Source organism: Equus caballus, chromosome 1 (genome assembly GCF_041296265.1).
Source record: "Equus caballus isolate H_3958 breed thoroughbred chromosome 1, TB-T2T, whole genome shotgun sequence".
Lineage (NCBI taxonomy): Eukaryota > Metazoa > Chordata > Mammalia > Perissodactyla > Equidae > Equus > Equus caballus.
In genome coordinates this window covers 173,469,009-173,494,555 of record NC_091684.1, presented here as the reverse complement: position 1 = coordinate 173,494,555, position 25,547 = coordinate 173,469,009, and the positions used below count along the sequence as shown (strand labels likewise).

Genomic DNA, 25,547 nt, shown 5'->3' with positions numbered 1-25,547 from the left:
GGTCATATACTACTTTTTGATTAGAAATCTAATTTCTCCCCCATCACTCAGACTGAGTATCACAATAATAATGAATCTGCTTTCTAATTCCCTGAGACCAGTGAAAGACTTTCTAAGAACCTGAGTGTTGAACAAGAAATTGGTAGCTGACAGGGGGTCCCAGGGGTGCCATGTGTCATGGATTCAGGTCAGAGAAGCCAGTGCTTGCTTTGGATCACTTATTTTTGTTTTATAATTTATCCTGACTCTGGATCTAGATACAAGTCTCAGGAGGATAGAGTAATCATGTGAAATAGAATTTAAAGACTATATAGATTACTCTGTCTCATCACCAAAAATCAAGAGTCTAGGCCTAGAACTAGGCAAAAGGGAATGACGGTTGTATATGGCCATTATTTGCTGCCCAAACTTTATGGATCGGGGCCCTGATTTGAAATTCTCACTCCCCCTGCCTGAGCTTTGCATCATCATAGTACACTCCATCACTGCAGGAAGAGAAAACCAGAGAAGCAAGCGGAGTATGACGGGGGAGCGTGGGTCAGTGTCCCGGCAGAGAGGCCAAGCATCAATGTCATCTCTTTCTTTCTCTCCTAAGACTTTCAAAGGCACAACCTCAGCGATTCAATTCTAACACTGCAGATAATTCTGAATTTCAAGTGGAAATGATTTGAACGGAAAATGAAACACAGTACTTTTTGCTCAGATGCAATTTGCCCAACATCCATCAGGCTGCAATCAGCTATAAGATGATCCTGTTTCCCTCCTTCTTTTCATTGGTCTAGTCTCTCTCCCCTCAAAGATAATAAAACTCACCAAATTCCTCTATTTCCCTGGAAGCAACAGGCAATCAAGAACCCCTGTAAATTCATATTACCCCCTGAGAGGCAGAGACCATTTGATACCACCAGTCACTTTCAGGACTGTCAGATAGCCTGGCCACATTCACATACCTTTCTCTACTTCTTTATATTCTCTGAAATAAACAAAATCAAAATCTAACCATGTAAGGGGTCCTGCCTGCCCATTGGACTTGGCATTTTGGGAAGCTTCTGAAACACTCTTCTCAGGACTGGTCCCAGTGACTGACTGTTGGCAGCTACCCAAACTACCTGAATATAGCCCCTGGATCTCCAAATACTGGAACAGATTATCAGTGGACAATGTCTCCAGTAGAACACCAATACTTCTCTAGTGTCCTGAATGTATTTCTAAATTGGGTGTAGGCTCCTGAACCCCCTGCAGAGCCCTCAGAGTTACATCTAAAGGGGAGGAGAGCACACAGCTGCCCTTGGCAGACTTGGACGAGGATGGGACCTCGGGCTTCATTTAGCCTGAACCAGGCCTGTTGGTTTAACGCAAGATCTCAGCAAAAAGAGACAAAGGCTTGATTGGCTTTTGTCATCGGAGGGAGAGAAGACTGTCTTTTGTCTAACTCCTTTTTCAGTACATTTTTCTTCTTTCTATTTTTCCCTCTTCCCACACCCTGGCCATGACTCTCTTCCCTCATAAACAGTGGAGACACTCTCCTCACCTAGAGCTTGACTTTTCCCTGGTCCCAGTCCCTGATGAGGGAGCCAGAAACCTGACTAAGGGTTTTATTTAGGCAGTTGTAGAAGACTTATCAATATTAGTCCTCAGAACAGAGTTTCCAAGCATACATAGAACATTTTCTTAAGAAAAATCTAATGGATTTGTCCCCAAGTTTTACCCTGACTGTTTGCAACAGCAACAACAACAACAAAGACACTGGATTTCCAATTTTGCCCCTCCTGACTGCCCAAGAAGCCCCATTCATTCAGGACAATGCTACAAAAACTCCAAGGCAATATACACGCTGGAGTAAAATGGTAAAATGCATCACTTACTTGGTTCCACGATGAGTTGAGTGCCTCTTCCGAAGATGAGCTTTTCTGTTGGACACCACCTTACACGTCATTACAAAAACCTTTGCCACCTATGTGCCCCCTGTCTAGTCCTTCTCTTTGGAAGGGGGTGGGTGGAGCAGAACAAGTGTAACTGGAGACACAGAACTTTGTAAGGGTTTCTGAGATCTAAGATCTATTTTGGCAGCTTGTTTGATGTGTGTTATCTTCTAAGTGTTGACATTTAAGGAAGTCCCTAGGTTTTCTGCTATTTTCTCCTCAACACACCATTACTTACTCCCAGATCTTGCTTCAGGATCATATTTTCTCAGGGAGAAAGGAATCATTTTCGCTTTGCTGAGACTTGCCAAATGGCTATTGTCAGCATAAATGTAATTATACGGCTCAAGTCAATCATAATGGACTATGCCTCAGTAGAGGTGGAAGGACATGATGGTTGGAGCAAGAGCCATTGATGCAAAAGACTTAGAGTCTATCCAAAGGATCATAACAATCGTAGATGACTATGATTTGTATAAGTACTTTACTGCTTACAAACAGCTTGTGTTTATGCTATCTCAAGAAACATTGTAACAAACTCCATGAGGTGATATTAGGTCCATCTTACAGATGAAGTCCCTGAAGCTAAGAGTGGTTAAGACACTGAGTGGCTGAGCTAGGCCTCACTTGCATGTCTCTGTACTCCAATTTCCATCCATTGAACCAGAGCAATAGATGATAGGACTGGAAGGCGCTTCGGCTGTCACTTGTCAAAATCTCTGTGGTCACACAAGGGCTAATTAATGGATGCATAGGGAGACTTTGGACTCTTTTCCAGTGTTTTTTTTTTCATTAAATCATAGCATTCCTACTGGGTTGTGGGACACTCACACCATTGGACTTTCTCGCTTTTCCTACTGAATTGCACCTAAAAATTGGTCTGGATGATAATCAAGATTGCAGTGTGTTAAGTTGGAAGCCACCTTGGAAATCATTCAGTCTAGTTAGGGGGAAACTAGAGTTCATGAAGTTAAGTCAAAGAGCTTGTCAGTCAGAGAGAAAGACTGGAATTTGGTCTCTGAATTCTTGGTCTAACATGCTCCCTACGACCCCTCACATTTACTAGATGTACTGTAGTGCAGGTCTGGTCATAGCCTAGATCTGTAAATGGGGAGCACACTGGTGTTCCGGAAGCTGGTTCTCTAAAGTTAGTCAGGGAGGCAGAAGACGATGGAAACTCTCCAGGAAGGACAGTGGATTGCGAAGACTACTGCAGCACTCACCCCACGCTGGATCTTATCAGAAACTCAGTTTCTGTTCCTTCAACCATCCCTTGCTAAATTACATGCTGAAGGGATTTTTCAACAACTTGAAAAGTGTTTCCCAAGCTAGTGACGTGGGAAAATATTTAACAGAGATAATTGCCAAATATAGTGGTCAAAAGAATGAAAAACGGGTCACTTATGTGGTTCTACCTCCAGATAGAGTCCTTTGCCAAAAATAAATAGATTTGGCATAGCTGATAAACCTAATCTAAAAATCGCCTTTCTTTCTTTGTACAGCAGCCCTTGTCCCGGTTGCTAAGTCACCTGATGCCAGCGGACGGGAGTTTCTGTCTCATCTGGCCTAACTTCTTTTCTCCTCAGTCTTGGGGCCATCCTTCAGGACAAAGCAGGTGACTCGTGTCAAACAGAAATCTAGGCTTTTGCCATGTTAAAATGGAATTTGTGCTCCGAAGGAGAGAGACTGGAAAGGAGTTCCTCAGTTTGATCAGGAGAAAAGAAAGGTGGAGTGTTGGTCATAGAGGAGTGGTTTGCAATCTTTGGGCTGCACTCAGGTGGGGCAAAGATCTAGTGCATTACGTACCCCACTCATTTCCACCTTCTCGAGGAATTCTGCTTCATATCCAGTCAGAGCTTTGCATCCTGGCCAAGGAAGGTGCAGCAGCCAGACTTCTTAGTATAAAATAGAATTAGAGTCTTGAGCACATTTTAATAACATATTCATGAATTTCAAATTTTAGCAAGCTTTAATGATGCACACTGAGAAGTGACAGGTAAGTTTGCCTCTGTCATATGTAAAAAATCAGGGTCTATGAGATGGCCTGTGGGTCACTCAGAAAAACCAGGGAGAAAATAGGTGTTTCCAGATCAGTTCACAGCCTATAAAGTTCTGCAGATCATACTCTGAGCATCACTAAAATGGACTGTGCTCCTCAGAGAGGTGAAGCAGAAAGAAAACCTGAAATGTAGTTCCCCTCTGTCCCTCACTGGCTGTGTAATTGTGGCCAAAGTCCTGAAGTTCCCTGGGCTTCCCTTGCCTCTTTTATAAAATGAGGGTAATATCTTCAGACCGGGAGGTTGCAAGATTAAGCAAAAGGGTGTAGATGAAGCAATCTGTAAACTAGAAAACTGTGGTGTGATTATTAGAATGTTTATCAGCCTTAGACTCAGAGAAAATCAGTTTTACTTGAAGCAGGAGGACTGTCACGTCAGTAAGCTGAGCTCCCTGGGGCAGGATTGTGGGGAGGGGTTGCTGAGGGAGGGGGAATCCTGTTCCCTCCATCTTCTTAGGGCTCTGTGTGAGGCCTGGAATCAGGTTTCTGTCTCCCTTGGTCTTTTCTCTAGGTCAGGGGTGACCTCAACTCCATTCTCCAATCTTCCTGTTCGAAGCCAAAAGCTCAGGGCCTTACAGTGGCCTACAAGCCACCCACTCTGTAGCCCCATTACCAATCTGACCTCATTTTCAAATTCTCTCCCCATCACTCACTTTCCTGCAGCCACACAGTCCTCCTCACTGTCCTTCACACACCCCAGGCAGCACTTATGTCCCCTCTGCCTGGAAGTGCTCTCCCTCCGGAGAACTGCATGGCTCACTCTGTCACCCCCTCAGACCTCTGCCCAAATGTCACCTTTCCAATGAGGCCTTCTCTGACTCCTCTGTTAAAAATTGCACGCTGCTCCCTCCCACCAGTTCTCTTTATTCCCTGTCTCTGCTTTATTTTCCTTCACAGGGCTTATTACTGCCTAAAATACTATATATTTTATTTGTTTATTTAGCTTACCATCTGTCTTTTGCCATTACAGTGTAGGCTTCAGTAAGGCATGAATTTCTGTCTGTTTTGTTCACACTGATTCCCCCAACAGCAAGAAGAGTGCCTGACATATAGTGACAGCGACTTGCTACAGGTTACAGAGCTGGGACACAGGCTTGGCTCTGTAGGTTCCTAGCTTGCTCTCATTTCTATTTCCTTTTGCCCTATACCACAGCTGACTTGTCTTGTTATTCATTTATTCAGTCGTTTGTTCACTCATTCATTCATTCATTCATTCAACAAACATTCCTATAGTGCATTCAATGTATTTGGAGATACAGTAAGGAACAACTCAGAGTCGTGCCCTCATGGATCAAGGAAGACAGATGGCAAATGAGCATTTAGGTGGAGATGAGGGCTTTAAAAAGTAAATCAGGCTGAGGGGACTGCACAATGACAGAGGAGGAATGAGGAAGGCTTCACTAGAAGTGCCATTTGAGCAAAGACCTGCAGAAGGAGAGGGAGAAAGCTGCGTGAATGCCTGGGAGAAAATGGTTTCAGTCAGAGGGAACTGCAGGTCAAAGGCTCCGTTCCGGGAGATGCTCATCCTGAGTGAGAGGGAATGCCACAGATGGGAAAGCAAACGTTCTCTCATGGAATTTCAGAAACACGCTGATGATCCTGGGATGTTGTGGACTCTCTTTCTTGGGGTGATGCTCTGATCACTTCTGGACCCTCCTGAGTTTAGGGTCCCTCAGTGAGGGATGGGCCTTGCCTGGCTCCCCCCAGGGAAGGAAAATGCCTCTTTGGGCAAGTGATTTTGGTCTGTGGGCAGGAGCCCTTCCTTGGTGAAGGACGGTGGTGAGGCTGGAGGCTGGAAGGGAAACAGCCTAACTATTGCTTCAGACTCTGCAGGCAGCTTGGAAAGGAGCTCATTAGAGGCCTGAGGGGGAGGCTGGGCCAGGCAGGAAAACCACCATGCATGCCCCAAACTGTAATTCAGATAGAAGAGCAGAATGCTTAAGAACACTGATTCTGGAATCAGACGGATAACACAAATTTTGACTTTGCTAAGCTGTGTGATCTTGGGGAGCTCCTCTCAATCTGTAAAAATGCAGGTAACAGTGCCTAATTCCCCATGATCATTGCGAGAACTGAATAAAATGACATTCGTGAATAAAATGCTGAGTCCAGTGGCCTGATACAGAGTAGGCGCTCAAACAGTGCTAATTGATATGATGGTGCTATATCCTGGTACACATTATCCTAAGTCCACTTCATGGCTACTTTCATAAAGATGCTCCTGACAACTGTGACCCTTTTCTGAGCTCCTGTCATTGTCACAGTCAGTAGCACACATTTAGATTGTGGCACCTTATTCACCCTGTTTTGTCTTGCTTTCTGATTCTGTTTTATGAAGTTAAGTGGCATCCCCAGGTTTTCTCTATCCAGAGGGCTAAAAGGTGTGGTGCATTTAGGGCTGTGGGTTTGTGTAGATCTGTCTTGTTAGTTTTGTGCTACCTGGGAGCCCTGCAAGGAAGAACTTGAAAGAAGCTCCTGAGGAAAGAAAGCATCAAAAGGAAGAAGGCTTCTGAGAGATAAAGGCCCTGGGTTTGCAGCAATGCCTCTTCAACTCAATAATGGTAGGCTAAAAAAGAAGCCGCCGTTGAGAGATATTCTGGATCCTGACCTCTCTGGATTCTCCTTTACTTTCCATTTCAAAGGATTTTGGAAATGCACCAGCTCAACGTTTCCCACCTTCAATTAATCACATCTCCTTTTCGTTTTTTTGGTCATATCCATCTGTCATATAATTTGCTTAATAATTTTCTTTAAATTTGCTCACTTTTTAACTTAAAACATAATTAAAAGGAAACTTTAAATCCAATGGGTTTGACAACCTAGTTGTACTATTCTGATATCCATTAAAAGATAGTACAATTAAAACGAAAAGATAGTCTATCCACATACCATCTAAAACTGTGTGTTGACGCATTCCACACTTGGGGAAACACTGGAGTGAGAAATTTTAAAACCAATGAGGTCTAAAGGCAAGGGCCTGAATTAACAGATTTTTCAAAATGTTACTATGATTAAAAAAAAGTCTGAATTTCTCTGCCCTGACTCTGCTAACACACCTCTGGATCTCTATCTCTTTCTGGAAGCAAAGCCCCTGCCCCACTTCTCCCCATGGTGTATGAGATCTGACAATGCCTGGTATGTGTTCCTTTTTTTCCCTTCCCGCACCTTCAGTTCCATGCCTCCTTCACATCATACACCTAGGACTGTCCTGTCCCCTGTTATTCTGAGAGGAGCCCACCCCATCACACTCTTCCACCCCACCTCTCTGGAGCCTTCTCTTATGTTGGAAAACACAAGCTGAATGCCAAGGTGTCTGGCCAGAGCGTGCTGTTACTTTTCTAGTAGCCAGCTCAGCAGATTGGGACCACTGACCCCATTGCTAGACTTCCCTAGGACCTCTGAAATGGAGTTTTGTATTTGTTTATTACATTCACTGGCTTAATACTAATACACACTATCTAACTGGAAGCTACTGCCACGTGGAGATTGCTCTTCTCTTTTAGCAAGGCACGGTTGATTTCACATGTCACTTAAATGGCACGCAAAGATGCATCTGTGTTGAGCACAATCCTTTGACACTTTAGCATTGATTCCTTTATCGGAGTTAATTAGTGAGAGGCACTATATCTCTGACTGAGGAGGAGGAACACATGATTCCATAGGGAACTATTCCTGGCTGTGTCCCACAGACTCAAGCATTTCTTAGCTGGAAGCCTCACACATTCACTTTGTTCTGCTTGGAATATGGTCTCACTGGGAACCAGAATGTTCCAGCTTCCTCGCTAGTAACCTAGGCTCCATTTGCAGCTCAAACAATTAGAAACAGATGTCTGGAACTGGTTCCCTTCTTCTGAAGAGAAATATAGCGACACCAGGGCCCACTTACTCTGGCCTCGCCATCTCTGTCCAGGAGGCTGGTTCAGTTTTGAGCTCTCCCAAGAGCGTGTGTTTGGCCCAAGGAAGGTCAGAGTTATGTATATCTGCAGACACCTTGGTAGAATTCCCTGGAATCTGATCAACATTGTTCCTGGTGAGTCCTGACCCTCCTCTGAGAGTGGAGCCAGTGACTCTGTGGTCACTAAAGCCTCCCCTGAATCCCATGGATTGGGCAGAATTTTCTGTTTCTCCTGAGCTGTGTGGGTTCTTTCACAGCCCCTAAGGTCTATTTTTTTACAGTCAACCCTGCTCCCAGTTTCTTTGGTGGGGATTAACCATAGTTCACATCTTCCCCAAAGTCCTCCTAGACACTATATTTGTGCTATTATGACTCATTTCACTTTCCTGACATTTCTGCCCCCTTAGATGGAGGATGCCTTAACATCAAAAAGCAGAAAAGTGAGTTACTTACTTGGTTCCACAGTCAGACGGGTTCCTTTTCCAAAGAAGAGTTTGGTTTAGTCACAGTACTTGGGGGCCTTACAAAAACCTCAGCACCACTCCCACGTTTGTTCTTCCTAATAGCTTTAGGACTGGAGGATCTTTCGGGCTCAGCTCCTGGAAGGATGGCACTTGTTGCTTGTCCAACTGGTTCCTGATGATTTAATCAGCAGCAGATAGGGGTGGATTTGCTTTTGGGAGGCTGTTTTCAGAGGAGTAGGTTGGAGCACATATTCCTATGGTGAACATTTCCAGTCCAGAACACTTCAGGATGTTCTTGAATGGTTGCTTCCTATTGTTTTAGACTGTTCTCACTGCCTATACCCACAGGTAACTCTCAGTCTTGGAAAACTGGCATCACCAAGGGGATGGGTCTTGGATCCATGACTATCCCAGAGTCAAGGCCCTCACAGTTACCAGTGCTACTTTAAGGGCAGGTAATGTGTGCATAACAAGAGGCGACAGGAGGATGTGAAGTACTGGTCTGGTATCACTGACTTGGGGTAGAGTCAGCATCAGAATGAACAGTTACGGCTGGTGATCGCCTAAAAACAAATCAATGTGTCTTTGAGTTCATCTTCCCAACTGCAAAGTGAAGCATTCAGGCAAATGTCTCTAGAGATTTGGATTCAGGAATTCTGTATGAGATGGCACATACAACTCTCTTTTGCAACAGAATCAACCTGAATCAAGCCAAAGAATGGTTTTTGAAGAAATGTCTTTTTGTAGTCCCCAAATGTGGTTATTGAAATGCCAGTTTCACCCGAGGGCAGCAGCTAGGTGTCACCTCTTCTGGTCACCTGCTGTGTTCATCCCCTGGGGCACGGTAGCCAGGTTGAGGATTTTCAAGGGAAATGCCACTTCACCCTTGCAGTTTTTGTACAGGGCTCTGTGGGTTTTGTAGCACTGTGATATCTACTCTCAGCCACAGTGCTGCTGAGTTTTACAAAAACCTCCCCTTTGTTTTGCCTTATGTGGGCTTGGAGAATCCCTGGGGCCGGATGTTTTCTCCAAGTCAAGCAGCAGCAAGATCAAAGGGTTTCCGCAGTTAGGTCAGGATAGACTCGCCCAGGTGCTTCTATCTCAGGCTCTTCCCCACTGGCTAGATCTGCCCTGCATTTTGCCACTAGAATGAACTTTCATAAATCATCACACCCACTCCCATCTGTGCTGTCTGGCTAGTCCACTCTCACATGGTTTCCACAGAGGAGTTCATCAGCTATCTGAATATGTCAGGTGGATGCTACATGCTGTGGGTCAGGCAGAAAATGTTTGTGGTCAGTGTAATTTCTCCTGTCACCTGCTCAGCTGCTGAATCACCTCTGCCTGCCCCACCTTACACCTGATGAGTGTTATGCAGTTTCCAAAGAACTTTCACATAAATTTAAAATGCTATTCTCTCCATTTACTCCCTGGTGGCTAAATTCAGGGCCAGCGGCCCATATGGTGCTTTGTGCTGTTCGGGAAACGCAACCCCACTGGGGGTGTGCAGAGACAGCCCCTTGGGTTCAAGCTTGGCAATCAGAGGCATCTTTGTGTGCTTTATAAACAGCTTCCCCTTTTCCACTTGGTGCAGCTCTGCATCAGGGCCTGGTCTCTGCCAGCGGAGCGCAGGCTGAATTTTAGCCCCACTGTCCTCTTGGCTGAGCACCCTGTATAAGGCACAACCTATGCAGCTAGACACAACGGCTCTGTGCAAATTCAACTGAAGCTTTTTATTTATATACTTGTTGGACCTTTGACTTTTCTTTTTGAATTACAAAAATTTTTTTGAGGTCATATTTTGTAATTTCTGGTATACATTATTATATGTTAGTTTCTGTATAAACTGCATCGTGTTCACCCCCAGTAGTCTAGGTTTTATCCATCACCATACATATGTGCCCCTTTACCCCTTTTGCCCTCCATCTACCCCTTCCCCTCTGGTAACCACTAATCTGTTCCCCTTATCCACATGTTTGTTTTTCTTCCACATATGGGTGAAATCATACAGTGTTTGTCTTTCTCTATCTGGCTTATTTTGCTTAGTGTAATACCCTCAAGGTCCATCCATGTTGTGCAAATGGGATAATTTTGTCTTTTTTATGGCTGAGTAGTACTCCATTGTGCATATATACCACATCTTCTTTATCCATTCATCCACTGATGGGCACTTGGGTTGCTTCCATGTCTTGGTTATTATGGATAACGCTGCGGTGAACATAGGGTTGCATAAATCTCTTTGTATTGTTGATTTCTTGTTCTTCAGATAAATACCCAGTAGTGGGACAGCTGGATTGTATCGTATTTCTATTTTTAGTTCTTTGAGAATTCCCCATCTATGTTCATCAGCGATATCAGCCTGTAATTTTCCTTTTTTTGTGTTGTCCTTGTCTGGTTTTCATATCAGGGTAACATTGATCTTCTAGAACGAGTTAGCAAGTGTCCTGTCTTCTTCAATAATCAGCAATAGTTTGAGAAGGATAAGTATTAAATCTTCTTTGAATGTTTGGTAGAATTCTCCAGAGAAGCCATCTGGTCTTGGACTTTTGTTTTTTGGTAGGTTTTTGGTTACAGTTTCAAGCTCTCTGGTTGTGATTGGTCTATTCAGATTCTTGATTTCTTCTTGATTCAGTTTTGGGAAGTTGTATGAGTCTAAGAATTATCCGTTTCTTCTAGGTTATCCAATTTGTTGGCATATAGTTTTTCACAGCAATCTCTTATAATTCTTTGTATTTCTTTGGTATCTGTTGCTATTTCTAATTTTATTTATTTGAGCCTTCTCTCTTCTTTTCTTAGCGAATATGGCTAAGAGTTTGTCAATTTTGCTTATCTTCTCAAAGAACTAGGTCTTAGTTTCGTTCATCCTTTCTGTTTTTTTTTTAGTGTCTATTTCATTTATTTCTGCTCTAATTTTTATTATTTTTCTCCTGCCTACTTTTGGCTTTGTTTGTTCTTCTTTTTCTAGTTCTGTTAGGTGTAAAGATTACTTATTTGGGATTTTTTGTGTTTGTTGAGGTAGACCTGTATTGCTATAAATTTCCCTCTTGGTACTGCCATTGCTGCATGCTGTAAGAGTTGGTATGTTATGTTTTCAATTTCATTTGCCTCTGGGTATTTTTTGATTTCTCGTTTGATTTCTTCATTGATCCAATGGTTGTTCAGTAGCATGATGTTTGGTCTTCACATGTTTGTGACTTTCCAAGATTTTTCCTTGTACTGGATTTCTAGTTTCATAGCATTGTGGTTGGAAAAGATGTTTGATAGGATTTCAATCTTATTAAATTTATTGAGACTTACCTTATTTCCCAACCTGTGTTCTATCTTTGAGAACATTCCATGTGCAGTTGAGAAGAATGTGTACTCTGCTATTTTTGGATGGACTGTTCTCTCTATATATCTATCAAGTCCATCTGCTCTAGTGTTTCGTCTAACGCCACTGTTTCCTTTTGGGATTTTGTCTGGATGATATATCCATAGATTTAAGTGAGATGTTGAAGTCCCCTACTATTATTGTATTGCTGCCAATTTCTCTCTTTAGGTCTGTTAATAGTTGCTTTATATACTTTGATGCTCCTGTATTAGGTGCATATATATTCATTAGTGTTATGTCTTCTTCGTGGAGTGTCCCTTTTATCATTATATACTGCCCCTCTTTGTCTCTCATTACCTCTTTTATCTTGAAGTCTGCTTTGTCAGATATAAGTATGGCAACATCTGCTTTCTTTTGCTTGCCATTTGCTTGGAGTATCATCTTCCAACCCTTCACTCTGAGTCTATGTTTTTTAGAGCTGAGATGTGTTTCCTAGAGCTCACATATTCTTGGGTCTTCTTTTTTTAATCCATCCAGCCACTTTTCACCTTTTCATTGAAGAATTTAATTCAATTACGTTTAAAGTGATTATTGATATAAGGGCCTAATACTGCCATTTTATCTCTTGTTTTCCAGTTTTTCTACATTTCTGTTGTTTCTTTTTTTTTTTTAAGATTTTATTTTTTTCCTTTTTCTCCCCAAAGCCCCCTGGTACATAGTTGTATATTCTTCGTTGTAGGTTCTTCTAGTTGTGGCATGTGGGACGCTGCCTCAGTGTGGCCCGATGAGCAGTGCCATGTCCGCGCCCAGGACTCGAATCAACGAAACACTGGGCCGCCTGCAGCAGAGCGCGTGAACTTAACCACTCGGCCATGGGGCCAGCCCCCATTTCTGTTGTTTCTTTTCCCTTGTATTTCTTTGTTTTCAGATTTTCACCTGAGCTAACCTGAGTTGCCAATCGTCTTTTTTGTTTCTTCTTCTCCTCCCCAAAGCCCCCCAGTACATAGTTGTATATTCTAATTGTAGGTCCTTCTGCCTCTGCTATGTGGGACGCTGTCTCAGTGCGGCTTAATGAGCAGTGTTAGGTCCATGTCCATGATCCAAACTGGTGAGACCCTGGGCTGCTGAAGTGGAGCGTGTGAACTTAACCACTTGGCTATGGGGCCAGCCAAGTATATCTTGGCTGTATATCCCTTGTATATCTGACTGCCATATCAGTTTGGTAGTTTTCTGTGATGTTTTCTCTCTATGAATTGTGGCTCTGCTTTGATTTTCTGTTTAGTGGTTACCATGAGGTTTGTATAAAAGGTCTCATGAATGAGATAGTCCATTTTCTGGTAGCCTCTTGTCTCCATTAGCCTAAGCAGATTGCACCTCTTTTCTCTTCCCCTTCTGAGTCATTGTCACAAATTATTCTTTTTTGTGTGTGAATTTTTTGACTACATTGAAATGTGTACAGTTATTTTTGATGCTTTCATTCCCTTTATATTTTATGTTATAATTGTTTGCTAGCCTATTCTGATAGAGAGATTCAATTTTCTGATTTTTTCTGTCTATTTATTTCCTTGCTCAAAGCTTTGTAAACCTTTGCCTTTTTGTTTCAGGTAGAAGGGCTCCTTTTTTCATTTCTTGTAAGGCAAGTCCGGTGGTAATTAACTCCCTCAGCTTTTGTTTGTCTGGGAAAGCTTTTATTTCTCCATCAAATCTGAAGGATAATTTCACTTGACAGTATTGTTGGCTCAAAGTTTTTGTCTTTCCATATTTTGAATGTATCATTCCATTCTCTCTTAGCCCGTAAGGTTTCTGCTGAGAAATCTGCCAAAAGCCTGATAAGGGTTCCTTTGTAGGTTATTTTTATCTCTCTTGCTGCCCTTAATATTTTTTCTCTGTCATTGACTTTTGACAGTTTTAATATTAGAAGCCTTGGAGAAGGTCTTTTTGCATTGATGTAATTAGGAGTTCTATTGGCTTCATGTACTTGGAAGTCTTGGACTTTCCTAGGTTTGAGAAAGTCTCAGCTATTATTTCTTTGATCAAGCTTTCTGTTCCTTTCTCCCTCGCTTCTCCCTCTGAAATATGTATAATCCTTATCTTACTTTTCTTAATTGAGTTGGAAATTTCTTCACTTGTTAAAAATCTTTGTTCTCTCTGCTCCTCCACCTGAAGCATTTCCATATTTCTATCTTTTAATTCACTAATTCTGCCCTCCATAAGACCTCTTCTATTTTTTATGGTTTCTACATTATTTTTTATCTCATGAATTGTGTTCTTCATATCCAGAATTTCTGTACAGTCTTTTAAGGGCTTCAATCTCCTTGGCAAAGTATTCCTTTTCTTCTTTAATTTTATCCCTGAGCTCATTGAACTGTCTTTCTGTGTTTTCTTGTAACTCGTTGAGTTTCTTGATAACTACTTTGAATTCTCATTAAGATTGTAATCTTCTGTTACTTCAGGTTTGGTTTCAGGAGACATCATTTTCTTTGCGCTCTGTAGTGTTATTCATGGTGTTTGATAAATTGATCCTCTGCCAGTGCATTTGTGGTAGTATCAGGTCACAGATTTCACCCACCACTGCTTGGGTGGGGCAGGACCTAACTTTTCTGATCCTGCATCCCTGCTGCTAGTTGTGTTGGTTGAGCTGCTCTTCATTTGTGCAAGCAAGGTATCAGGATAATGTTGGCTTCATAGAATGAGTTAGGAAGCCTCCCCTCCACTTCAATTTTTTGGAAGAGTTTGACAAGGATAGGTATTAAGTCTTCTTTGAATGTTTGGTAGAATTCACCAGGGAAGCCATCTGGTCCTGGACTTTTATTTTTTGGGAGGTTTTTGATTGCTGTTTCAATCTCCTCACTGGTGATCAGTCTATTCAAATTTTCTACTTCTTGGTCCAGTTTTGGAAGGTTATATGTTTCTAAGAATTTATCCATTTCTGCTGGATTATCCAATTTCTTGGTGTATAGCTTTTCATAGTATTCTCTTATAATCTTTTGTATTTCTGAGGTGTCTATTGTAATCTCTCCTCTTTCATTTCTGATTTTATTTATTTGACCCTTCTCTCTTTTTTTCTTGGTGAGTCTAGCTAAGGGTTTGTCAATTTTGTTCATCTTTTCAAAGAACCAGCTCTTGGTTTCATTAATGTTTTCCTATTGATTTTTTTAGTCTTTATTTCATTTATTTCTGCTCTGATTTTTATTATTTCCTTCCTTCTGCTGATTTTGGGCTTTGTTTGTTGTTCTTTTTCTAGTACCTTTAGATGTGATTTTGGATAGTCTATTTGGGATTTTTATTCTTTGTTGAGGTAGGCCTGAATTGCTTCCCTCTTAGAACCGCTTTTGCTGTATCCCACAGATTTTGGCATGTCGTATTTTCATTTTCATTTGTCTCCAGGAATTTTTTGATTTCTCCTTTGATTTCTTCATTGATCCAATCGTTGTTCAGTAGCATTTTGTTTAATCTCCACATTTTTGTGGCTTTTCTGGTTTTCTTCCTGTAGTTGAGTTCTGGTTTCATACCTCTGTGGTCAGAAAAGATGCATGGTATTATTTTGATCTTAAATTTATTGAGACTTGTTTTGTGGTCTAACATGTGATCAATTCTGGAGAATGTTCCATGGGCATTTGAAAAGAATGTGGATTCTGTGGTTTTTGGATGGAATGTTCTGTATATATCTACTAAGTCCATCTGGTCTAATGTGTCCTTTAAGGCCAGTGTTTCCTTATTGGTCTTCTGTTTGGATGATCTATCCATTAGTGTAAGTGGAGTGTTAAAATTCCATACTATTATTGTGTTATTGTCTATTTCTCCTTTTATGTCTGTTAATAATTGCTTTGTATATTTAGGTGCTCCTATGTTGGGTGCGTAGATATTTACAAGGGTTATATTTTCTTGTTGGATTATTCCCTTTATCATTATGTAGTGCCCGTCTTTGTCTCTTGTTACAGTTTTTGTTTTAAAGTCTATTTTGTCTGATATAAGTATTGCCACCCCCGCTTTCTTTTCTTTGCCATTTGCATGGGATATCTTTTTCCATCCATTCATTTTCAGTTTGTGGGTGTCTTTAGGTCTGAAGTGTGTCTCTTGTATGCAGCATATACATGGGTCTTGTTTTTTATCCAACTGGCCACCTATGGCATTTGATTGGAGCATTGAGTCCATTGACATTTAAAGTAGCTATTGATAAATATGTATTTATTGCCATTTTGTCACTTTTTTTTCTGGATGTTTTAGTAGTTCTTCTCATTCCTTTCTTTTTCTCTTCCTCTCTTCCCTTGTGGTTTGATGGCTATCTTTAGTAATATGTTTGATTTCTTTTGTCTTACTTTTTTCTTGCTTGTTATAGGTTTCTGGTTTGTTGTTACCATGAGGATCCTATTTAATATATCATGCATACAACAGTCTATATTGAGTTGATAGACTCTTCAGCTTGACCTCTTTCTAAAAGCTCTCCTTTTCACTCCCCTCCTTCCACATTATATGTTTTCCAAATCATGCATAGTCTCCTGTTTAGTGTGTGTCTATCCATTACCTTCTTATCATTGAAATATGTGATTTTAGTACATTTGTCTTTTAACCTTCATATTATCTTCACAGGTAGTTGATCTGCTGCCTTTACTATATTTTTACCTTACAAGTGATTTTATTGTCTGGTTTCTTGTTGTTTTGTTGTTTGATAAATTTTTTTTATCTCTATTTGTGGTCGTTGCTTTCTCACTTAAATAAGTCCCTTCAGCATTTCTTGCAGATCTGGTTTCTTGGTGATAAACTCCTTTAATTTTTGCTTGTCTGGGAAGCTCTTTATCTCTCCTTCCATTCTGAATGACAACCTTGATGGACAGAGTATTCTTGGCTGTAGGTTTTTTCCTTTCAGCACTTTAAATATGTCGTGCCATTCTCTTCTCGCCTGTATGGTCTCGACTGAGAAGTCTGCTGATAGCCTGATGGGCTTCCCTTTATATGTCACCTGTGGCCTTTCTTTTGCTGCTTTTAGGATTCTCTCTTTGTCTTTAATTTTAGACATTTTGATTATAATATGTCTTGGTGTGGGCCTCTTTGGGCTTATCTTGTTTGGAGCTCTCTGTGCTTCTTGAAACTTGGATGTCTGTTTCCTTCATCAGGTTAGGAAAATTTTCGCCTTTTATTTTTACGAATAAATTTTCTGCCCCTTTGTCTCTCTCTTCTCCTTCTGGGACCCCTATAATCCGAATGTTAGCACACTTGATATTGTCCCAGAGTTCCCTTAGACTGTTCTCATTCTGTCTAATTCTTTTTTCTCTTTTCTCTTCTGCTTGGGTGATTTCCTCTAGTCTTTCCTCTAGCTTGATGATCCGTTCTTCTGCACCCTCTACTCTGCTATTGAGTCCCTCTAGTGAATTTCTCATTTCCAGTATTGTATTCTTCATTTCTGATTGGCTTTTTAAAAAATATCTTCCAGTTCTTTGCTGATGTGCTCACTGTGTTCATCCATTCTTCTTCCCATATCTGTGACCATTGTCATGATATTTTATTTGAACCCTTTGTCAAGTAGGTTGCTAGTTTCTGTTTCATTTAGTCCTTTTTCTGGGGTTTTGTACTGTTCCCTTGCTTGGAAAGTACTCCTTTGCCTCCTCATTATGCCTCTTTCTCTGTGTTTATTTCTATGTATTAGGTGAGTTGGCTATGTCTCCTGATCTTGGAGAAGTGGCCTTATGTATGAGATGCTTTATGAGGCCCAGCAATGTGCTTCCTTCTTGTCACCAGTCCATAAGAACCAGGAATGACCCCTTTGTGAGCTACTTGTGTCCTTCTGCTGTGGCAGGGTTGTTCCCACTTCAGGTACCCAGGGAGTCTAATCTTTCCTTCCCTGGCCAGTTGTTTGTAAATCTGGTTTGGGGAGCCTCATCACTGTTTGCTACAAAGTCTATCAGCACACTCCTATTGCAATTTTCCTTTTAATTGGGTTGGTACCCAGTGTAGCTGGTTGCTAGGTTCAGGGGCATACAGTTGTGATAGGCCTCAGGCCTACAAGGGAGCAGCAGAGGTTCTCAGCTGGGGTCAGTTCTCTTAGGAGTGCAGCTGAGTGGGGCTTGCCCTAGGCAGGGGGCACGCAATTGTTTCAGGCTTTGGAAGGTGGGGCTGATCCTTTTTATGGCTCTTTGTGAAGCACAGGTCTTCTGTCACTGATAAACCTCACCCCCAACAGGACCACATACACTGTCAACACAGTCCTGGTCCATGCATACTTCTCAACCCCCTGGAGCATACCCTGACGCTGCACTGCAGGGGCCCCCACTTCTCCACCAATACCCCCCACAGTTCATCTGGTCCACACGTCCTCACACAGGCCTTACCTTACAGAGGCAGACACCCTTACCTGCCTGTAGAGGATCAAGGCACCCAGTCAATGCAGGATGAAAAGTAGCCTGAGGGCTTGTTGTTAGGTGGGACCGGTCCCTAGGGTGGGTTGCCTGCCCTGGCTGAACTGGATTAAATCTGTGCTCTAGTGGGTGTGGCAGACCCCTGGGCTAACAGGCCAAGGGATGAACCTCAATGGCACCCACGAGTCTGTGTCAGCACACCTGGACCTGCTCAGAGCAATGGTCCCCACCAATGTCTCAGTCTCTGGAGAGGTCCCTCCTCTCACCAAGATGCCCCTAGAGCCCACCAGGTGAGTCTCGTTTCACCAAAGTACTGTCAGCCTTCTCTCTGGTGATTTTAGGTTGCTGCAATGAGAGAGTTTGTATGTGGGCCCTTTAAGACCCGGGTCTTTTCGGCTTTCTGCTGATAGTTTTTCTGGGGGTATCCTTGCTGCAGTTAAAAGCCAACAAAGCCAGACAGTAAGACCCCCATCTCAGTTGGGCTGAGTCTGAAGAATGCTTACAGCAGTATCACCCCCACTCGGGACCTCACTCCTCCAGGGAGGGCTGCGTACCTTAGGGTGGCTCCTGCCTGGCCAGCTGAGAACCTCTGCTGCTCCCAAAGGTGGCTTTTTCCTCTCTAGCAGGAACTACTGCCTCTTCTTCCTTCATCAGGACTGTCCCTTGTTGGGGGGGTTCTTTTTATCCAGTTTTCAGTTTTCAATCCAGGTTAATTTTTCCAAAAATTGTGGTAAGTTGGTTCATGAGAGGAGGCGAGTTCAACGTCTGCTCACACCGCCATCTTGATGAGATCTCCTTATGTTTCTTTAATCTTTAATAGTTCCCTGTTCACTACTTTCCCTCCACTGTACCTTTTTTTTTTTCTTTTCATTGCTTGTTGAAGGGACTGGGTCTGTTGTCCTGCAGAATGTCTCACCTGGGTTTGTCTAGTTGTTTCTTTGTGAAATACTTTAACTTGTTCTTCTAGCTTCCTTGTATCCTGTTAGAACTAGAGGTTTGTTTAGGTTTAGTTTATTTATGTATTTTTTAGCAAGAACACTGTGTAGGTGATCTTGTGTCCTGCATCCTGCATCATGATGGACATGAAGACTTGATGAGGTTAAGATTGACTACTAGGATAAGACAGTGACAGAAAAATCTATCTTTTGTAAGTTACATGTCCCCATTGCAACCAGCAAGTAATCTTAGACCTTGAAATGTCTTAAAACATTTTTTTGGTTTGGAATTTTTTTCTGCATGATTTCTTGTGTGAAGCAAGAAGCTAGTCATATTTCTTCTTTCTGTAACTGTGAATGCATTCAGTCTAGTATACCAAAAAGAAATGCTATAAACTCATCATTATATGCTAAAAAATTAATATCAGAGAGAGTCTGATCTTTTAGAAAATAAGCAATCTGAGGATTGTATGCTACATTTCTGCACTAAAAATGAGACTTTCATTAAAAGAGCTATCTCTGGGTATTATTTATATTCCCTGAAAATAGGCTCTTCTGATTTTATTTTGAATGAATTGATGTATTCTGTCCTTTAAATCATAAGCCCAGTTATTATGGACACCCTGGGAGGAAGCTTAGGTATAGTTTTCTTCTCCTGTGTATTGCTTTGGTCTTCTAGATTTAAAAAGAGCAATTGGACTTGGTGTGCCAACTGGTGATTGTAATCCCTGGATGAAGGATTGATCCCTGTGCTCTTGGACCAAAATGTGCAGGGTCAAGAGAAGAGAGAAGGTGAGCCCAGGATGCATAAGCTCTCAGATTTATGGTATTAACATTGATTGATCCTCTGAAGTGAACAAAAATATTGCTTAGTTCCTGGAAATATCTTTCAAAAACGCATAGTTTGAGTGGGTAGGGATGAATTATGCCTTTTCTGTGGGATGAGGAGACTGCTTGGTGGCATTAAGTCAGAGAGGGAGATTCCTGACTGAAATAATATTCTCATTCATGCTAGGTCTTCCACCATCTTCAAGGACCAACTCAAGATTCATCTCCAAGAGCTCTTCCCAACTATCTCTACCCAACAATATTCTCCCTGCCACCATTGATTTACTTGCTTGTGACTTTCTGATAACTCAGGTTTTCTTTGTGAGGATCCGTACTCTTCATCACATCTTGGGGGCCATTTGTCCAGTGCTACCTAATAACAGCCTTATTGCCATCTCTACCCCCTCACTGGATAGTTTTCTCCTCAGAACCAAGACACATGAATTGTTAGAATTTTGGAATTCAGTGACAGTTTCACCTCATGGATTTGCTTCAAGTTATGACCTTTACAAAGACATTATTTAAAAAACTTGGACTCTAAGCATTTCACATTCCAAGGAGATGGAATTCAATTCACAACGACCACTTTCCAAGGGTTTGTTTTGTTTTATACTAGGCTTGAGCTCTTTGAAGGGAGGGATTATGAATATTTGACAGATGCGGGTTTCACTTCTTGTTCACCATGCAGTAGTGTGTGACTGAGTATGCAGGATCACAGGATCATTGTTTGTTCCATCCTCTTTACTTCTTCTGTGATATTCTCTTTTATATTGCACTGGCATGTTTAAGAAGTGTTATTAAAGTGCGTGGTTGGGATTATTTATTATTGATGACTTCGGTGATACTCGTTCACATTCTGAAACCATTGCGATAGACAATATGGAGTAAATCCCTAAAAGGAGGAGTCAATGGGCAAGAAAGCTCATGTATTACTTGTCCATGACACTCAGAGGACTCCTCCTGATGCTGAGACACACAGGGTGGATCACAGCTGGGTGATTTTGATCAAAGGCTTAATGCACTTCAACCTCTGTGGTACCGTATATTGTAGTCACGGTGAAACAGAGCAGTACAATAACTCTCTTCTTCTTTTTTCCCCTTCCTTGGCATTTAGCCATCACCACCCTCTGCCATCCGGAATACCTCAGAAATCTCCTTTCACCAATGCTGTTGTTGTGGTTAACTGCTATAAAACTCAGAGGCGTGAAATTATTACAATCACACAATCAGGAAGTAAACACTAAAAACCGAAAAAATTAATGGGCAAAGGGCAAAAAAAGAAAGTCACTCATTGATTAACAAACTTTGAAAAATGTTCAACACTCTAATAATAAAAAATGTAAATAAAACATTAACAACCATTTTTTTGGACAGATATTCAAGCAATCCTTTTGTTAAAAAGGGTGATGCTCCCAACGCTGGCAAGATGTTGGTAACAGTATAAATTGTTATGTTTTTATTGGAAGCCAATTAGTTAATATCAAGATGGTGAAAATATTTATACTAGTTTGAACAAATATTTCCAATTTGGCGAATTGACTGTGAGCAAATACTACACGTGTTTGAATATAAAGTGAGGTTTATTATTGTCAGAGAAGCCAGAGCCCCTGTAAACTTGGTTCCTTACAAAAATTACAAGAAACCATATTACAATACTTTCATGCAATTATTTTATTTTGCACAATTAAGCACAGTTTACTGAAGACATATTAACCTGGGATGATCTCAATCAATGCTAGCTCATGGATACTTGTGGAAGTCAGCTGATGAGATGAGTGAAAAATGACTAAGTAATTTAACAAAAACTTAGCAACCATTCTTGGAGTATGTCTTTGAAATTACAAGTATCCAATGTTTTTTAGACAAATATTTAAAAGAAATGTGGAGATCAAGAATATTCACTTACAGGGTAAATGTCAAAACAACAGTTCTAATGTTTTGTGAACGGATATTATGGTTCAAAAATGCTGTAGTGACAGCTTCACATATGGTTTCATAACGTGCTATAATTCAGACAACTTAGACACAAGTGAGTTTTATATGCTCTGGAAAAACGTGTGATGATTTTAAAAAACAGCTCTATTGATGACAAATACATTGATTGGAGATGCCTGTGAAGAATTTGAATAAAATTTATGAACTATGAGAATGGAAAAAAGCAGCATATCAAAATTAATATACTATTTTATACAATATGTGATTTTAAATATGTGTGTGCAGCTCAATTAATATATAAAACAATTTTGAAGTAGAATTTGACAATTTCATCTACAATCCTAAGGATTGATGTGTTCAAGTTGGCCAACAATTTTATTTTTAAGTTTCTATTTGAGGAAATGGGTGCTTATTTTCAATTTTATATACATATATGTAAAAATATATAAAGCTTTTATATATATAATTTCCTCATATACATATATGATAATTTTAAATAATGAAAAATTTATAAGCACAGACATGGATCACAGCAATTTTATAATAGAAAAAATGTAGAATCTGCCTAAATTTTCAGTGATAAGTGAACTGATTAAGTAAACTACAATACGTTCCTAGATACAATATTAATGAAGGTGTTAAAAATAATGATTAGCAAAAGTATCTAATAGCATAGATAATTGATTGATTAATGTTAAAAAAGATATGAAGGTATATATGGAGTATTATTACATATACAGAGTATATAATAATCTATACATTGAAGAAGAAAACCAGGAAGGAATATTCCAAAATAATAACTGTGCTGCTTTTTGGTGGCAATGTTGATATCCTTTCAGAATAGAATTCTGTAGTGAGTTCCAGGGAGGAAAAGAGCTCAGGTCACTGAGTTCTAGCTCCCTGTCAATGTCAACAACCTTCCCAGTGGAGTCATCCACCTGAATGCACTCTCTGACAAGGATGTTTGTTTCACTGCTGAGCGGCTTTCAGCTATTACAAAGCTATTCCTGCTATTGTAATGAAATCTTTTTCCAGTTATCTTTTTCTTCCCCCTTTGGCCCCAGTTCGGCCCTCTGCTGCAGGCCTCTTTCCACATGCAGGTTAACGTTCTCTTCAGCTCTGTCCTCCAGCTGGGCCTCTTCCTGGACATGGCAAGAGAAGCGACTGCTCTGGAAGACTCCAGACTCTCCTTGTATGATCCACATTGAGCCTCCAAATTTAAGAGAGAACAAAGTTCTGTTTTTCATTTTTGGCACTATTCTTCAATCTTTGGAAATTCTGTCCTGGTTGCTTTAGTCTCTAGCTTATGGCATCATCTCTGTTAAAATACCATGCCCCTCCCTCCCACCCCAATCTCAGGAAAGCTAAAGCCTTCACCTATTTTCATGACTGACAAATTAGTATGAATTGGTTTCATGTCATTTCTTGATGTCAGGTTTTGACGAAAATAGAATGAAAGCAGACGAGGGATGTGATGGGGAGGGGGGTCCAAGGAGAGGGCACAGAAAGATGAGAATGGGGAGCCCGGATGACCCAGTTTACAGTTTGCAGAGGGTTGGCAGCTGGCAGCCTCCCTGAGCTATTACCAAGAGTTTGGATTATTCTATCCACAGCTAAGCACTTTTTTTGAGGACTCTGCAGGATTCAAGAATTCTGAACTCCTTGAATTCTCATATTTTCTTTCAGAGACTCTAAGAAAGCATACATCCTCATGCTGGCCTTTATGTTTTCTGGGGGGATCATTTAATATCAATTCAAGTGATAAATACTCTGAGTCCACATACGATCTTCCTTGGTACAAATGTCTTTGTTTCTCTCTTAGCGTTTTGTCGCTGCCTTTCCTATCTTTCTTATCTTTACTAAGTAGGCAGTGCACAGTAAGAGTCATTTTCTTGGGGCAAAAATATTGAAAGAAATCTACAGACTTAGGGAAAGCCAGGGTAAAATCTCTCACAGACAGTTGCAGTACCAGGATGTCTTTACAAGCCCTGACACAAAGTAGCAATGATATTTTGATCAGCAGAACCCCCATCACCATTGTCCTACTTGCGGAGAGAGGAAAGGTCCTTCTGCTCATGGCTTTGAATGTCTATTCAGTGTATGATCACCATGTGGGATTCAGAGATGGGCAAGGCAAGTGATATAGGAAGCCATTATGTCAAAGCTTTGGGTAGATTTGCACATTTTCCTAGAGTGCATGTAAAGTTGTAATACCTACTGTCCGTTAATTCACTTAACTCTCAGGCTTCTTAAATCTTAGCGGTAAAGTCAACCTTCTTACTTCCCAATAGGAAGCATTAAATCCTTGAAGACGCTCTGGAGAAAGTCTCTCATCTCTCTCTTTCAGCATGTGTTAGATGATTGATGGATCACAAGTACTGAAATTTCTAAGAAGCTGATTCTCATGCCCTTGCCTTGGTGGATGCTTCCTGGGTCGTTGGCGGTTGTGACCCACGTCTGCTGAGAACTGGCCCAAAGCCAGCAGCTTTTGTGTTCTGAATTGGAAATCAAATGTGGGGTGTTAAGGGAACAGGAAACACAGGATGTGAAGATTCTTGGTCTCTGGTGCCTCATAAGAAAGATGCATCTGTTGGATTAGGCAGCTGGCGAAGAGACTGAGTCAACAGCGTACATGAGCAGTTTCCCAGTACCCAGCTCCCACTCATCTCATCACTTTCCATCTCTGTTTTAGAACATGGGTCTTCCAGGTTAATTCGCCAATATATAGTCAGGTCTGGCTACTGGGATCAGTATGATGGCATAAACAATGTTGAACAAGGAGGCCCCTCCCCCAGATGTGGTGGAGATCATATGGCTTGTGGTATGGAAGCCAAAGAGCCATGGCAGAACCATCCTAAGCCCTCCTGGCAAACAATATATCCAGAGAGAAAGTCATTGTAGGAAGAGAGTCTCTCTCTTGTTTTTCTCATTGAAATAGAGGTGAATAAATCCTGGTGCAAAATTGTTTCCTTTCCATACAATCAATCTGCACTGATAGTTGAGTTTATTTGTGTGTGTAGGATAGAGTTTCAATTTTCATCACTGAATTCTCTATGCAGAAACAATGTACAGGAACTGGGAGAAATACATCCAAATGGAAATATGGGGTGATTAGAGACCTGTTTATACATAGCCCTTTGAGTCTTTGCATTGGAGACAGGGGAAAATTTTACTTTGGAGTCAGATTCACTTACTTTATCTAGAGCCTCCAAACTGACATGAGACTCTGTTGACTTGTGTCAGGTTGTGAGTAGACTAGGTCTGCCATAAATACATGGTAGAATGAGATGTGGTATCAGGAGAAAAAAGGAAACCAGAGAGTTGGAGTTGTCTAAGGTGACAGTTTCTTTCTTTCATCAAATGCATGTGATCTGGATAGCTTCCATTACAGTCGATTCCCTTGAATGCAAAGGCATTCAAGCATTTGTTCTGGGACTTCATAGGATCTTGTAGAATCAAAGATTCAGTTGTCAGTTTTTACAGGAGTGATATGTAGATAGCCCAACCTTTTCCAATGGAAAATTACAGTGATGAAGTAGCTGGACCTGGATTTAGGTAGAAACTTTTGAGTCTTTCTGAGTGAGGCACCTTCAAGTGGCATATTATCAGTGGAGCTCAGGCTCAGTCCCAAAATTCTGCTCATGGGACAGATCTCCAAGAAAAATGCCCAGAAATAGTGCAGGGGGTTTACAGGTCAGCATGTTTGGGTTAGGACTGAGAAGCAAAAAACAGGAATAGGAACAGAACTGCTTTACATCATTTCTTTGTTGAGATGCAAATAGTCTCAGAAAATAATTTTGGGAAGGTGTAGGGCTCAGTGCGATGGAGGCTTGGAGGAAGAACTGAGAG

At 41.2% G+C, this 25,547-nt stretch overlaps 1 long non-coding RNA gene and 1 gene segment (V, D, J or C); one reads left to right on the top strand and one right to left on the bottom strand.

Annotated features, from left to right (window-relative positions):
• The window catches only part of LOC100057843 (T cell receptor alpha chain MC.7.G5-like), a 435,091-nt gene that overhangs the window by 91,829 nt on the left and 317,715 nt on the right, over nt 1–25,547 (bottom strand).
• LOC138918616 (uncharacterized) overlaps nt 1–25,547 on the top strand; it is a 100,772-nt gene that overhangs the window by 61,773 nt on the left and 13,452 nt on the right. The gene's annotated exons all lie outside the window — the stretch shown is intronic.